The 15,323-nt window shown below is 36.1% G+C and overlaps 1 long non-coding RNA gene across 1 annotated transcript in view; it reads left to right on the top strand.

The window, feature by feature from the left end:
• The first annotated feature begins 2,648 nt into the window (after nt 1-2,648).
• The window catches only part of LOC138696085 (uncharacterized), a 138,554-nt gene continuing 125,879 nt past the window's right edge, over nt 2,649-15,323 (top strand). Inside the window, exon 1 of the long non-coding RNA XR_011331230.1 lies at nt 2,649-2,855. This is a non-coding gene — a long non-coding RNA (uncharacterized lncRNA). The remainder of the gene's footprint in view (nt 2,856-15,323) is intronic.

Raw genomic sequence — 15,323 nt, forward strand, 5'->3', positions numbered from 1 at the left:
TGATCCCTACAGGATCAACGGAGTAGGCGATCCATCGATATGAGTCTTAAAAGAAAAGAAAATGAGGTCAAAACTGCCATAAAGAGTTTTGATTACTAAATACTGTAAAGGAAAACCAACCGACCAACACTGTAAGGCACAAAAAAAAAAGAAGAAAAAGAGCATAATAATATGATCCGTTCTATTGGTGCTTGTGGCTAGCGAAGGCTCATCCCACACTTATAGTGGAGGTAAATTGGTGTAACTCATAGTCATAAGTAAAGTCCAGATCACCTTTATACCCAAAGGGTGAAACCTAACCATTCTTCCCCTATTACTACATATGCTAGTGGATTAAAGTGATTTTCTAGCTGTCAGGTTGAATTTTCTTTTACCAACTTCGTTTCGAATTTCGGGTACTGACAAATATTACAACTGGCAGTTATTTTAAGTTATGTTGGCAGCAACAATTTCGGTTTGCAGTAAAGGGAACTGATGAAAATGCAAGCAAGTAGACCTAAATATATTTTTAAGTTAGGTCTCATGAATCGTAAACTCTTTAGTCAAAGCAATGAATTTCATTTTGCCAAACAAAATAGATTTTAATATTAGATCATACTAATCCTAATTATCAACATAATATGCGAGAAGTCCAAGAGAAAAATATACTATATCATAAATTATTGAACCATCTAGGAAACACCTCGCAACATAAACATGGGATATGGTAAATAAGCAAGATATTGTTATTGTTAATACTGTTATTATTATTAATTTCAGTACGTAGCATTGTGATTTTACCCTCTTTGGTGATATCTGATATTAGTTGGCAACACTGAAGAGACGACCAAATTCGATTTTTGGGAACTACACTTACGTGATCATCACTATAGAGTACTGCGTTTGGTTACCTAGAGCAGCGGTAGCCAACTGGCGGCCCAGACCTCATTTATTGCGGCCCCTGATAATCTGAGATTTACTTTTCAAAATAATAACTACCGACAACATATTCAGTTTTTATTAGGATGCTTCACAAGTTTGAATTTTTTTTCTATAGACTGAATTCGTTCTGACTTCCCCCCCCCCCCCAATTTCATTTATTGTATTTCATAAATCTTACATTAGCATTGAAGCTTTAAGATGTGGAACAAGTCAAAATTTTACAAGATTACAATTTTTTGGCGAGATGTAGTGATTTGTGACTTCGGATATATACAGAAATAACATTGCTAGTAATAGAGAATTCTACTTATTCTGTCCAACCCAAGAGTGAAAATTAAATCTGCTTGTCTAATGTATTTATTTATATATATTATTACGATGTACCGAAGTACATATGATATTCTGCGTCATCATGTGATGAAAGATGAGTGGAACAGAGAAAAATTCTCTCTGGCACCGGGATTTGAATCCGGGTTTTCAGCTCTACATGCCGATGCTCTAATCACTAAGCCACACCGGATTCCCATCTCGATGTCGGATCGAATCTTCTCAGTTTAAGTTCCACCTCTTGGGTTCCCTCTAGTGGCCTACCCTCATGAACTGCGTCATAGATGTATAACAGTGGGACCCGAGTTCAAATCCCGGTGCCGGAGAGAACTTTTCTCTGTTCCACTCATCTTTCATCACATGATGACGCAGAATATCTGCACGGAAATATCATATGTACTTCGGTACATAATAATAATATACATGATATGCGAAAAATAATCACTTAGTGATTTAAGACGGCGCTTATTCCGTCGGATCCCGGCCACTTAGTCACTCATAACGAGTGCACCTCTGCACATATGTGGACATTGTCCCACTGTCATACATCTACGTTTGTGACAAAAGCTCCTCCTTTAATGTTTTATAAGTTATTTCTATGCTGTAAAGGTGAAAAATGATGGTGATGTAAAGTCGTTATTGCTTTGCAATGGCGTCGGGTACCTATCTTATAATTCAATGTTTAATGTGAACTGTGTATTGGACTATCAAAGTCTTGTAAAAAAGTTTCCCACCCTATCTGTCAATTGAAATCGAGTATGATATAGAAAGTTGAAGACAGAATGTCTACTTGGTCTACGGTTTTAGCCGATAAGGAAAGGAAAGTCGCGTTGTTCCAAGAGACTACACAAAAACAGGTTTTACTTGCGCCTTACAGTTTGTATTGACACCTAATTTTAGTATCAAAGTTTTCCTTTACAGTACCTGATGATTTTGGAAGATTCCCATGCCACGATGAAACCTGGGAGTAGTTTCAAAACGTCGATGAAATTGAATATAAACACACGACTTCGACAAAACTCAAAATCTTCCTCGCCGTAACCGGATCACAGTGAAAGAATTGCGAGGCGTATTTTGACCGATTTACTTCGCCCTAAATTTATGAAGAAACAACTCTCTCGTAAGTCATGTGGTAACGCAGCAAAGAAATAATTAAGCCTAGCACACGATAAAAAATAAATAATTATGTAATGATCGCATTTCTTTGCTTCTTGGCAGCCTAGCAACTTGGGACTTGGGAGCGAAAATACAGCAGAACCAATCACTTCCATACGGGAACAAATAAACTAGCTAATCTAGCAGCAGTGTAACAGAAGGGGGGGGGGTCGCTTATCTTGCTTCCCCCAGTCTGCCTCTATGTATATCGAATGTTATCGCTACGTATTCTGATAATTTTTACCCACACTGACGTACTGTGTACAAGCGCTATTACTATATGTCTGCATAGGTTTTTATCTTAAGTCGGCTGCTGTGATAATCGGACAAAGAAGAGGGGATGGGAAGCCTGGAGGTGTGGTTGATAATTGTTCCCTTCAGTTCATGCTTCGTGTTCAAGAGTCAAGAGTTGTGAGTTGTGCTGGCCGCGTGGAACGTCTGCGAGGCAACAGGTAGGATTTTGTTGTGTGATATCGGGACCGCCACGTCGACGTCGGTCGTATGCAAATAATTGCTTCCAAACCACCTACAAGTTCTTTGTAATATATCGCACAATGTCTGAAGGTCTTCCACGTGTCAGCTATTAGTCAGGGCACAAGGTGGACGTTCCAGAAAAAGGACAGCAACTTAGTCATATTCAGAACGTTTACTTTCGAAAATAATTCGCTTGTGTGAAAATAAACGTTTTGGATTATTGCAGTGCCTCCTGTAGACAAAAATGTGTAGGCTTTTCAAGTGTACAAATTGAAGTGAAATTTTGGTTAGAAATGCTAAACATTTACTTCCCAGCAATGTGATACAAACTACGATATATCAGCTTCCGGCTTAGGCTATATATATAGTTGATGAAATAGTTATTAGCTTTATTTACATAACTGTATGTCGAAATCTGTTTCAACGCATTACTCAAACATCTAGATTCTAGAATACATACCATTTCGAAAACGTATGCAAACCATTTATATTGAATGTAATATCATGCTAGAAATCCTGCGTAATAAAGCGAAATATGCAATAACATATTCTCATCGCCCTTTCTCCTAAAATATGCTAGACATGCACAAAAATCATAACATTATTCACAGTCGGTTCATTAATACTGATAGATATTGCTAGTAAATGTTTTCAACTAGATACATACATTATCTAGGCCCTATTCCTACACACAACATATTAGGTATATAAAGTGCAGTGGATGTATAATTTCATTTAAATTATTTATTTAAACTGTTCACAAATTGAATACACGCTGGTAGAATGTTGTTTTCTTGTTTCACATTTGTTTTATTTGCACTACAGATTTGAAAAGTTAAGTCACTGAAGCGACGGAAACTTTGAACTGCGCCTTACACTGAAATCCTCGTAAAGCTGGCTGCCAACGCGAACCGCAGAAATGTCTTGCCACATTGAACACAATCTCGCAGCGATTCCGTTCATAAAGCACCGATACTCGTTACATTTTGTGCGACAAATCTGGAAGGCAGGTAATATAAATTGCCTGACCGGAGCCGAGATTAATACAGCCTTCCTTCAAACATATTGAAACTGTATACACATAAAACTGCCACGTGGTATAGATACTACGTTTTATCATCACGAATTACTGATAAACGTTTACGATTACTTATCAGCACAGGAAATGTAATACAGCGCCATAACACACACGCATGTACAAAAAGAGAATTTTTATGATTTGCCGAGATAAAGGCTAGAGAGTTTTCCATTAAATGCCATAACCTTACTCACATAACAGCACATGGTTAATCAGACTGTTTTATCACGAAACCGATAACAAGTTGCACTTACCGAATGCTCACAGATAATCCAGCCTCGAAGAAGTCATTCCAAGAAAGCAGCTGGCCGCATGCGCTGTGATTCGTCCGCTGATGACGGTGATAACTGTGGTCGCTCTTATCACCAGTATATAGGCGTATGTATTTTTTGCGAGTGACACACGGGGGATGAACTCGGCTATGGTCGGTGGTGCCGCGAAGCTAAGCGTGCACGACTTTCAGCCGGAATGGTAATGCTATGCCAGACTACTTGACTAGCTCAATGCTGGGTGTATGTGTGAGTATGGAAGGAGGGGGGAGCTAGATCTCGCGGCGGGGAACGGGGGTGGGGGTGCATAACGAAAGGAGAGCAAACACGCCACAACTATTTATGCCAACTTTAATTTTTAATACTCTATCATTTTGAAAACGAAATACATTTATGGAAATTCTGCAGCAGTGAAGTAGGACTATATCGAGTCGTGCAAGCATTTCCACAGATTTGACAATAAAATAAAGTAACAAATGCCTATGGGCATGACTGGCTAAAGCGAACAACGTAGATAGACGGGTGTGTTCAGGAGTCGTCACGTTCATATTGTCGATTCCAAGTAAAATCCCGTTTTCATTTGAAATACGAGGGAGAGTCGAAAAGTAACCTTAATAATTGTTTTATTAATTGAATATGTACAATAAGACTACAAACAATCACTTTTCAACATAGTCCCCACTACGTTCAATGTAAGTGTTCCTGTTATACTGTGTTGAAAAGTGTTTGTAATCTTATTGTACATATTCAATTAATAAAATATTTATTAAGTTTACTTTTTAACGCTCCCTCTTATATTTAAAACTCTTGATATCATGTTTCTGTGAACGTGTCATCACATCCTTAAGTCAAACTGAAAAGAATGCTTCAACTCTCGGCGTACAGATTAGGCATACATAATGCAAGGTCAAAGTATTCAATACATGAACTTTTCAGTGTTTCATGAATTTAATTTATCACAAGCCGATTCTACACAATGTCAAATACACATAAATTTGTCAGTTAGTAGCACACATACTCGTAAATCAGAAAAACTGTTCCACAAAATTGCTTTCACATTTGTATTTCAATTGATTGCGTTGTTGCGTTCCACAACAGTATACTGCGATATAAAGGTAGTAAGCGTTGGCGTCATTTTAGTTTTTGCTGGAGAGGGAGAGCAACATTTTTTTTTTTAAGAATATAACTTACAGGGTATATTGCGTGTCGTACTCGCTCCCTATTTCCTCGGAAATGAAGCATTTTTCATACCATAAAGTGGGGTCAACTTGACCATAAACAAAGGGATTTAAATCGTATCATATGCACTAAACCAGAGCCATCTTCAGTTACAAACCGGAGCATGGGTAGATTTGGCAACGCTGAGTGGAGGCGGGCGGAGGCGAAATAAAGGCATGACGTTTGACGTTTCAGTGCTTTGATTTCGTTGTCACATGTATATTTGCGACATTAATTGATACAAAACTAAGTGCATATGATCAAGATTCAGTGTAGTGATGTACGTAATTTATTACGGAATCCGAAATGGTATTTTATTTGAGTTTCAGAATACCGCGTAAGTACTTGCATACAACCACTTATAACTTAAAAAATTAAAAGCATACGTGTTTTTTATTGATGGTACAAGGGAAAATAAATAAATACTTAAAGAAATGTTACTTGTACCAAAAATAAATAAAATAACGATGTCCTTTCGCAATACCCTATTCCAATCAATTAACCATTATGTGGCTAGTAAATTGACAATGATTTGCCCCTTTATGTTGTTTCACCTCTGACGTGAAAGGTCTAGGATATCATATAGGCCTAATTTTAATTTCATGTGATTATCTGTTGTGCTTTTCTATAAATATTTCAGATGCCCAGGAAGCCAGTTTTAGTTTGAACCTCGCCAGTCACCATAACAATACTGTTATCCTAAATTATTTGTTATAATTTTTTTAATATAATTTTACATAAATATAGGCCCAACTACAGAAAACAAGCTAAGAATGTAAACTATGCAAATAAAATAAAAATGTAAACAAAAGAAACTATTGATATATTATAATAAAGTATGAGGATGTAAAATAAATACAGTTAGGCCAAGCATAAAGATCTATGAGAAAATGAAGAAACATGCCTTCAACATAATACGTAACAAAACACATCATTATCTATTAAGTATGTGCCAATTAGCGTAAACTCAGTGAACTTTAAATCCAGTAAATACGAAGTGAAAAGAAACATGTTTACAACTAATTTATTACAAAGAAATAATATTAATAAATAAACCTTGAAAACCAAAAAGTGAGAGTATGCATCTACAAATTATAGGTAGTTCTGATGTATAGCAGGCATTCCGAATCTTCAACAAAACTGCAACATTTCTGGGATCACAAAACAGCTGTTTACAATGAACTTGAAAATCAACGGCGTAACTTTACTGATGCAGCAGGCGAGACCCAATAATTTGGCTAGAATACTGATACACCACAAACCACAAGTAAGACTATAAACATGTAGTTTATACAATATTTAATATTTAGAAGAATTGTCAATCACTTTGTCATTAATAATAACCGTAAAAATTGCTAAAGACTGCAGCCATAGTTTAATTTATTGTATTGCTTTTATCGCCAACACGCACTTAGTTTATTATATATCAACAATCAACGTTTGGTACTACCGCGAACATAATTCCATCGGCACACACTTATATTGTAACATTAATTTACATTGAAAATCGGAATTAACACAAACACATGTTCTGGAAAGTAGGCCTCCGCTTGACAGTTAATTACAGCGTTGCCGACGTATGGCTGCGGCTTGTAACTGAAGAAGGGTCTGACTAAAGATAGGTTTAAAGGTACCGGTAATTATTTTTCTCCATTTTTTTAGTTTTTTTTTTATTTAAGTCACAAAATGGAACTGAGATCATAATTTATTTTTTCTTTTCTTTTCTCGTCAAGTTTACCCCACATACAGTACATTTCCAGCTTCCACACATAGGCCTAGTTTTAACTTCTTATCCTACTTATACGATAAATAATTGACATTCATTTGTTGTAGGTGCGAACAAATGAACATAAACAATTTTATTTATAAAAATTTAATTCAAATTAACAAAATAAATATAGACTAGCACTTCTTTTATTTGAAATAGGTAACTACCACTATGTAGCAAACAGTAACACTCAAGTTTCATTTCAATAAAGTCATTAACTAGCTTGATTTTTATTTCTTAAGCGTTCTAAATGTGGGATATTTTAATATTAAAAGCACAATTCTAATTTTTTCCTTTAGTAGTATTACTCAATTATTAATTTGTATTAATCTTCGACAAATCCCCCAAATGATGTCTCTGATGATAAGTAGGCCTACATATAACAGAATCGAGGAAAAGTTAAAAAAGAGAGAGAGAGAGTGTGTGTGTGTGTGTGTATGTGCGCGCGCGTGTGTGCGTGCGTGTGTCTGTCTAGTATGTTCTGTTTCCGAGATTCTATTACGCACTTAACACATATATGTATTGCACAGTGATATTTTTAAAATTGCAAACACTGTATTATTTTTACGATACTTTTTACGTATTGTTTTATTCTAAGCCAAAAGTTAATTAAGTAATCCCAAGAATAGCGTTCTTTAATGTTTCGCCATTCAAGATAGTTTATTTTCATAAAAACATTAGTAAAAGTTGGTGTTATAGTACAGGGACATCACTTTATTTTTACCAACATTTTTAACATTAACCTGGCTATACTCGGAAACACAGTTAACCCGCTTCCATTACAGGAGTTTGGTGTTACTAGTGCAACATGTAAACAAATCATTTTACTAGTTATAGGAGGAGAGAAAAGTAGTGTATCCATTTATGTTACAGGGAAATACGGTGTTACCATTTTCAGTTTCATCATTACTTTTACGGTATTTTATCAAAATACAGTAGAGTAGTAACAATTTTTTTCACAAATTCAACTCTTCAGGAATTTGTATTCATTATGTAATGTCTACTTTATTCAGCATATTACCGCTGTTAACATACAATTTAGAGAGTCATTTAAATTGCGGGGGTTAGAAGCAAAGAGATGTAAGTGAACTTAAGTTACTTTTGAGAAAATGGGGTTCAAAGTATTTAAGCTTTCGAAAAATCGGTGAAATTTTTAATTTAAATTTTAACGTGTGATGTGGTTAAAAGATATATCCTTTTGCCGCTAAAATTTTATATGCTTTAGCTTACCCTGGATGCACTTAACTCATGTTATTAGAAATGTCACTTGCATCCCTTTGCTTCTAGCTACCTCAATTCAAAATAAACTAATCTGAATTTTTAAACAAGTTGTTGAAAATGGTTGCCGTTCGTTACAATGCAGGCTTCAATTCTTTTACGTATATTATTAAAAACATTTTGAAGCATATTCTCTGAAATTTAATTTATCGTTTCTTGAATGTAATATTTTAGTTCTTGTACCGTTGCCGAATGCTTAGCAAACACATCTGTTTTACAGCAACCCCACAAAAAATAATCCAAAGGACTCAAATCGGGCGACCTGAGGGGCCATAATCCTCCGCTTATTAATCTTATGTCATAGAATGCTTTCAAGAGGTTTATTGTACTGCCAACAGTATGTGCAGTAGCACCATCTTATTGGAAATATCCCTCTTGTAATTCATCATCATGGACTTCTAAGAATTTTTTAAACAATTGTTCTCAGTATACAGTACATTTACAGTTTCATCAAAAATATTGGTCCTATGATCCTTCTTCGTGACATGACAGCCCAGACTCCAATTTTCTCTGCGTGCAAGGGTGTTTCAATAAATTCATACGGATTGTTTGTACTCAATATCCGGAAATTTTTACTGTTGACATACCCAGAGGGATGAAACCATGTTTCATCTGTATAAAAGGTTAGGTTTAGGATTTAGTTTGTTATCTGTTGCTGGAACCAATGACAGTATTGAAGTCTTGCTGTGAAGTCAGGAGGTTTAAGCTCTGAACTACGAATACTTTGTATGGGAACATTCCTAATATCTTTCCGAGCATTTTGTGAGGACTTCCGTAAGAAATCCCAATTTCTACAGCTAGCTTCTTGACCGGCTTATTAGGACTCCGCTGCATCCTTTCTCCAGCATCTTCTGTCACCTTTGTTGGCCGTCTTGCACTTTTCTTCCTTTCTACATACCCTGTTACTCTAAATTTATCTACCAGATTAATGACATTTCTACGAAAATATTCCGTAATGACATAATCAGGAAACCGTGGAGAAAACCGTTGTTCACATTCGGTTATATTGCAATTCCAGTTTCCATCATCGTCCTTCATACCTAGAAACAGTAAAACAAAACTTTCGATTAAATAATGTTGTCAAGTACCGTACCATTTTATACGTTCGGTAACTCTAATCTTCGCTTGTGCTCAGTTCACACATATAAAGTTATTCAGTCATGCTACACACCGTACCTGTGCGAAAATAATAAGCGTCAATAATTATAGCCTCTTTCTTCTATAGAAAACGCAACAATATTAATTCTGAAACACACTATACTCTGTACTGTTTACTTCACTGCTAACAGACTTCGAATGCAACAGCGGCCTTAAGTTTGTGTGACTGACGGCATTAGTGAAAGGGGTGGGAGTCAAGTACACTCAGAAACGCAGGTACAATAAAAATTCAAGTAAAAATAAAGTGATATCCCGTACATCCGACACATTATAACAACTAAAATGATTGAAAGCGATGATTCTGACATCCGTGGACATGAATACCTACTGAAGATTTAGGGAAAATCAGCTATAATCCATTAGTATTGTTATGTCCAGGCTTAGGATCCGGGACACTTTAGCAACCAATGTACGCACAACTTGACTATAGAGTTCCTTGAACATAGTAGACAGACATACTGTGAATGTAAACAACGACGATGTCAATGTGCTGTGTTATATTCTACTGTTAATAGTACAATCTAGTGACGGTGGAAAATGAAGTAGCATACATACCTCACAAATTTCATGGCCCTCGACGACAATAAACAACCATGTACATACTTGAAACTAGTTCGAAAAAAACTGTTCACTATGAATTGGAAATGCACTGTGGTGGCCTGAGTTCGTTTCGTAGGGAGAGACGGAAGAATACTGTACCTATAGATGGGAATGCTATATCGGTTTTTACGAAATACCGATATTTTCGTTTCGATATATCGATATATCATTATCGACATTTTAATTCAATATATCGTATAATATATCGTTTTGTCATAAATTTATCGTTTCTTTTTTGTGGAATTATTATCATTATCAACAACAACATTCAACCTAGACAACTCCGATAATTCCCGAGAGATGGCGCTAATGAAGGTGGACAGTTATGGTACATAATTATTGTGCAACCTTGAAATATCCAAAACAATCAATACCGTACTCTAATTGGCTGGAATGGAATTCGAAATCAAACAGCAGCACCAAATTCAAAATGCAACGTATGCGAAGTGAGACAGATGGGAGTTTATCTACGTATTGCTGTTTTATTATGGTTATTAATGTTCCCCAAGGCATGAGCAACTCCCACCCTCAAAGAGAACAGTCTGACCTCAAAACGGCTATCAAAAATTTATTTCTATATTCTGATATGGAAAGAGAAACAAGGACTTTATACCGGTGTGACATTTGTTTACGGCTGTGATTTCTATGCACAACATAGTACTGACATTCTGCTTTCTTATGTTATCTTTTAGTGCATAAATATTCTATCCCTATCATTATCACCATTGTTGTTTAGAATGTTGGAGTATAACAATAACTTGCAATGGGAACTTAAGGCTAATTCACACGGGGATAGTTTACAGGAGTCAAGTGCTTGGAGCAAGTCGACTTTCCTTCAACTTTCCCCGTGTGATATGGTCGAGACAGTCAAGTTGTGACTTGGCGGTCAAGCAGAATTTGAGTTGACGACCCGTCAACTTTTGTGTCCACTTTCCCGTCACGTGACCAACTTGACTCCACCACTTCCCGCGTGTGAATGCGAACTTGTAGCAACTTGGCAAGTAGGAAGTTTGTAGTTTTAGGCCTATTGTCGAAGTAAATTAATAATGAGCGCCCCTAAGTTGAATTCCAACGATATCGTACAGTTTTTTGAAAGTGTATGAGAAGTATGAACTTGTATGGAATATACGTGACAAAGAATACCTCAATAAAAACAAGCGGGAATTATTATTCCAGAAACTAGTCAGTGAACTCATGAAACAAGGTTTCGAAAACATAGACGTAGAAGTGGTTCGAAATTAGTTAAAAACCCTTAAAACAGGACTCATCCTGAGATGCTTCCTGTATTCTGCAGGATCTTCTTCAGTTAATTCTTTCAACAAGGTATTAGATGCACCGTGCATAATTCTTCTACGAATCCATTTCTTAACCCATGTTCTCTTTTCCTTTTTTTCAAGAATATTTTGTAATTCATACAATAACAAGGCGCCAATTAGCTGCACACATGCTTTAATATGTGCTGGTGGCATCTTCAGTTTCACCAAACTAAAAATGTCAGTTCACTATTGATTTTTATTAACTATAACAAAATACAAGAATTAAAACACCACTGCGAATACAACATTCAGCGCGCGCTTTTTTTCAAGCATGGTTTCAAGTTTAATGTCTCCGTGTGATCACAAATATAGCATCAAGTTTAGAGGCTTCGAGCACTTGACTCCTGTAAACTATCCCCGTGTGACTCGGGTTTTACTATAGAAGGATTGTATCAAATCAACTGTGAAGTTTCTCTGTTCCACGCATCCTTCATCATATGATGACGCAGAATTTCTGCACGGCAGTATCATATGTACTTCGGTGCATCGTAATAATATGTGATATGCGAAAAATAATCACTTAGTGATTAAAGACGGCGCTTACTCCGACGGATCCCGGTCACTTAGTCACTCATAACGAGTGCACCTTTGCACATGTATGGAAGTTGTGCCACTGTCATACATCTATGACGCAGTGCCTGAGGGTAGGCCACTAGAGGGAACCCAAGAGGTGGAACAAACTGAGAGGATTCGATCCGACATTGGCATGGGAATCCGGTGTGGCTTAGTGGATAGAGCGTCAGCATGTAGAATTGAAAACCCGGGTTCAAATCCCGGTGCCGGAGAGAATTTTTCTCTGTTCCACTCATCCATCATCATATGATGACGCAGAATTTCTGCACGGAAATATCATATGTACTTCGGTACATCGTAATAATATATAACTGTGAAGTTTCTTAAAACTTGTAACATTCTAAGCACTGTTTACTTACATTTAAAAATTATTACGTTGTTAGGTAGAAAAGAGCATTATATCTGTGTCTTGGATTGAATCCTATATAAAATTAGAATTGAATCGTTTCCCAATATCAAATACTCACTTAACTCTTTCCCACTATGTCATTTAAGCCACCCCTTGCCCCCACCACAATTTTGACTTAGGATAGGACTTACATCATATGGTATTGAAAATGTATTGTTTATTGTTACAATTTTATTAGATTGGTGTATACGTTCGTAGCGTTTTTCTGTACTTTAATTCATCTACTATCCATGTTTCCATAGCAACCAAGTATTTATTTACGCTACAAACTTATGCACTAATCCAATACAATGCTTTTGACTGTTATGATAATTTCAATGGTAAAAAGGAATATTAAAATTTAAGTAATTTTATTGTAATACAGTAAATGTACATCTGAAAATGCAATTTGATAATTTTCTGCAATATCGATTATCGAAATTAGGTTTGCAATTATTGTAATATCAATATAACGGTATTTAAATTATTTGCTCCATCACTAACTGTACCTCTGATCACGAACCGGATTGTACACTAACGCACAGTTTAAGAAAGCTCAATGCACCACCTCACTCCATCTATACTCCGTTGTACTGTTAACTTCACTTCATTCTTAAGTTGTCTCGGATCCTAAGCCTGGTTAGTTCTATAACAGCACTGCTATGAGTTCTGACAATAATCTGTTTTTCTAGCAACCAGTCTGCATTATGTAAATCCAACTTATATTAACAATAATGGTAGGTACAACAAGAACACGATGGTAGTATTAATAGCTTACTCGTATCTTATAGCTCATAGCTAGTGTTGGTGTTTCTAAGTATATCGCCACCTCCACCGATTTGGGATTGTGTCTAAGAGGCAACGATGAATTGATCGAAACAGAAAAGACTTCAGAGACGACGTATTTATTCATTCATTCCTTCCTTTCTTTCTTTCTTTCTTTCTTTCTTTCTTTCTTTCTTTCTTTCTTTCTTTCTTTCTTTATTTATTTATTTATTTAATCTGATAGGATTAAGGCCATAAAGCCTTCTCTTCCATCCTACCAGATAGCACAAAAAATACAACAACAAAAAATACAAACATTGATGAAAATAATACAAATCAAATTAAACCCCTATAGAGGGTCAACAGAGTCAAAAGAACACTATAGAGCTCTCATCGAGCTAATACAAGAAAAAAAAAAAGAAAGCAAAACAAAGATAGCAATAATGATAGTGATAACTAATAATAATAATAAAATAATAATAATAATAATAATAATAATAATAAATACTTTTTATATTTGTCAATTTTACTATAATATAGTTACAATATTTTATTATATGTTATGGGTTAAGCCGAAGTTGCGCAACCTGACGGGTGTTCAACAAGCAATTCCATGAACTAGAATGTGATCCTTTCATTTAAATTTGAATTTTGATATTGTACGACAGTCTCTGACATGGTCAGGGAGAGAATTCCAGAGGAGTGGAATCGATATGCTGAAAGATGTTGAGTAGAAGGAAGTTCTGTGCAGTGGAATAGAGAGAAGGTAGTTCCCGGTTCGAGGTAGTGAAAGGTAAACAAAACGAGATGCTATGTAAGGGGATGTGGAGGGAAATTAAATAGTAATAAGAGGGAATTGAAGAATCTTCTTTCTTTAAGTGGATTCCAAGGCAACAATTCTAGTGACGGTGTTACATGATCGAATTTTCTAATGTTACAAACGAAACGGACGCAGATACTGTGAACACGCTGTAGTCTGTGGGCAAGACCAGGATTTACTGTACATTCGTGAATAGAGAATCTCAATAATCGAAGTGGGGCATCACTAAAGTTTGGATCAGTTTCTTTTTAAGGCTGAGAGGTAGAACGTTGGTTAATTGTTTGAGGGAATAAATTATGGAAAAAGTTTTCTTAGCCACCGGCGTAGCTCTGTTGGCTAAGGCGATTTAAGGCGCTTGCCTGCTGTTCCGGAGTTACGTTCGGGCGCGGGTTCGATTCCCGCTTGGGCTGATTACTTGGTTGGGTTTTTTCCGAGGTTTTCCCCAACCATAAGGCAAATGTCAGGTACTCTATGGCGAATTCTCGGCCTCATCTCGCCAAATATCATCTCGCTATCACCAATCCCATCGACGCTAAATAACCTTGTAGTTGATACAGCGTCGTTAAATTTGAAAATTTAAATTTGAATCTAAATATACTCCTAAATTTTTTACTGTTTTACTATATGTAATTGTGATATTATACATCGACTGATTATTTTTTTTACTTGGTTATGTAACGATGCTGTATCAACTACAGGATTATTTTGTGTTGATAAAATTGGTGACAGCGAGATAGTGTTTGGCGATATGAGACCGAGGATTCGCATAGATTATCAGACATTCGCCTTATGGTTTCGTAAAACCTCGAAAAAAAAAACAGGTAATCAGCCCAAGCTGAAATCGTACCCACTCCAAGTGCAACTTCGGATCAGAAGGCAAGCGCGCTACCACCTGAGCTACGACGATAGCTACAGAGTGATTTAAATATGGGTCCAGCAGTAGTGAGATTATTGATGGTAAAGTTCAATAAAATTTTTCTCGTATTTCGAGAAACAATAACGGCTCTATTTCTTTAATAGGGGCGCGACTTTATTGTACAGCTTAAAAACATCTCATATGTAGAGTGTGTCTGATAAGTCACTCCCTATTTTTAAATTGTTATAATTTCTTTATTTATTAACCAAATTGTTTATAACTAGTATTATTAGAAACACCACTCCTTGAGGTTTTGTTTGAGATCCTGGTAATTCTCCAATTAAGCCCCACCATTCTGG

Source organism: Periplaneta americana, chromosome 3 (assembly GCF_040183065.1).
Source record: "Periplaneta americana isolate PAMFEO1 chromosome 3, P.americana_PAMFEO1_priV1, whole genome shotgun sequence".
Classification (NCBI taxonomy): Eukaryota; Metazoa; Arthropoda; class Insecta; order Blattodea; family Blattidae; genus Periplaneta; species Periplaneta americana.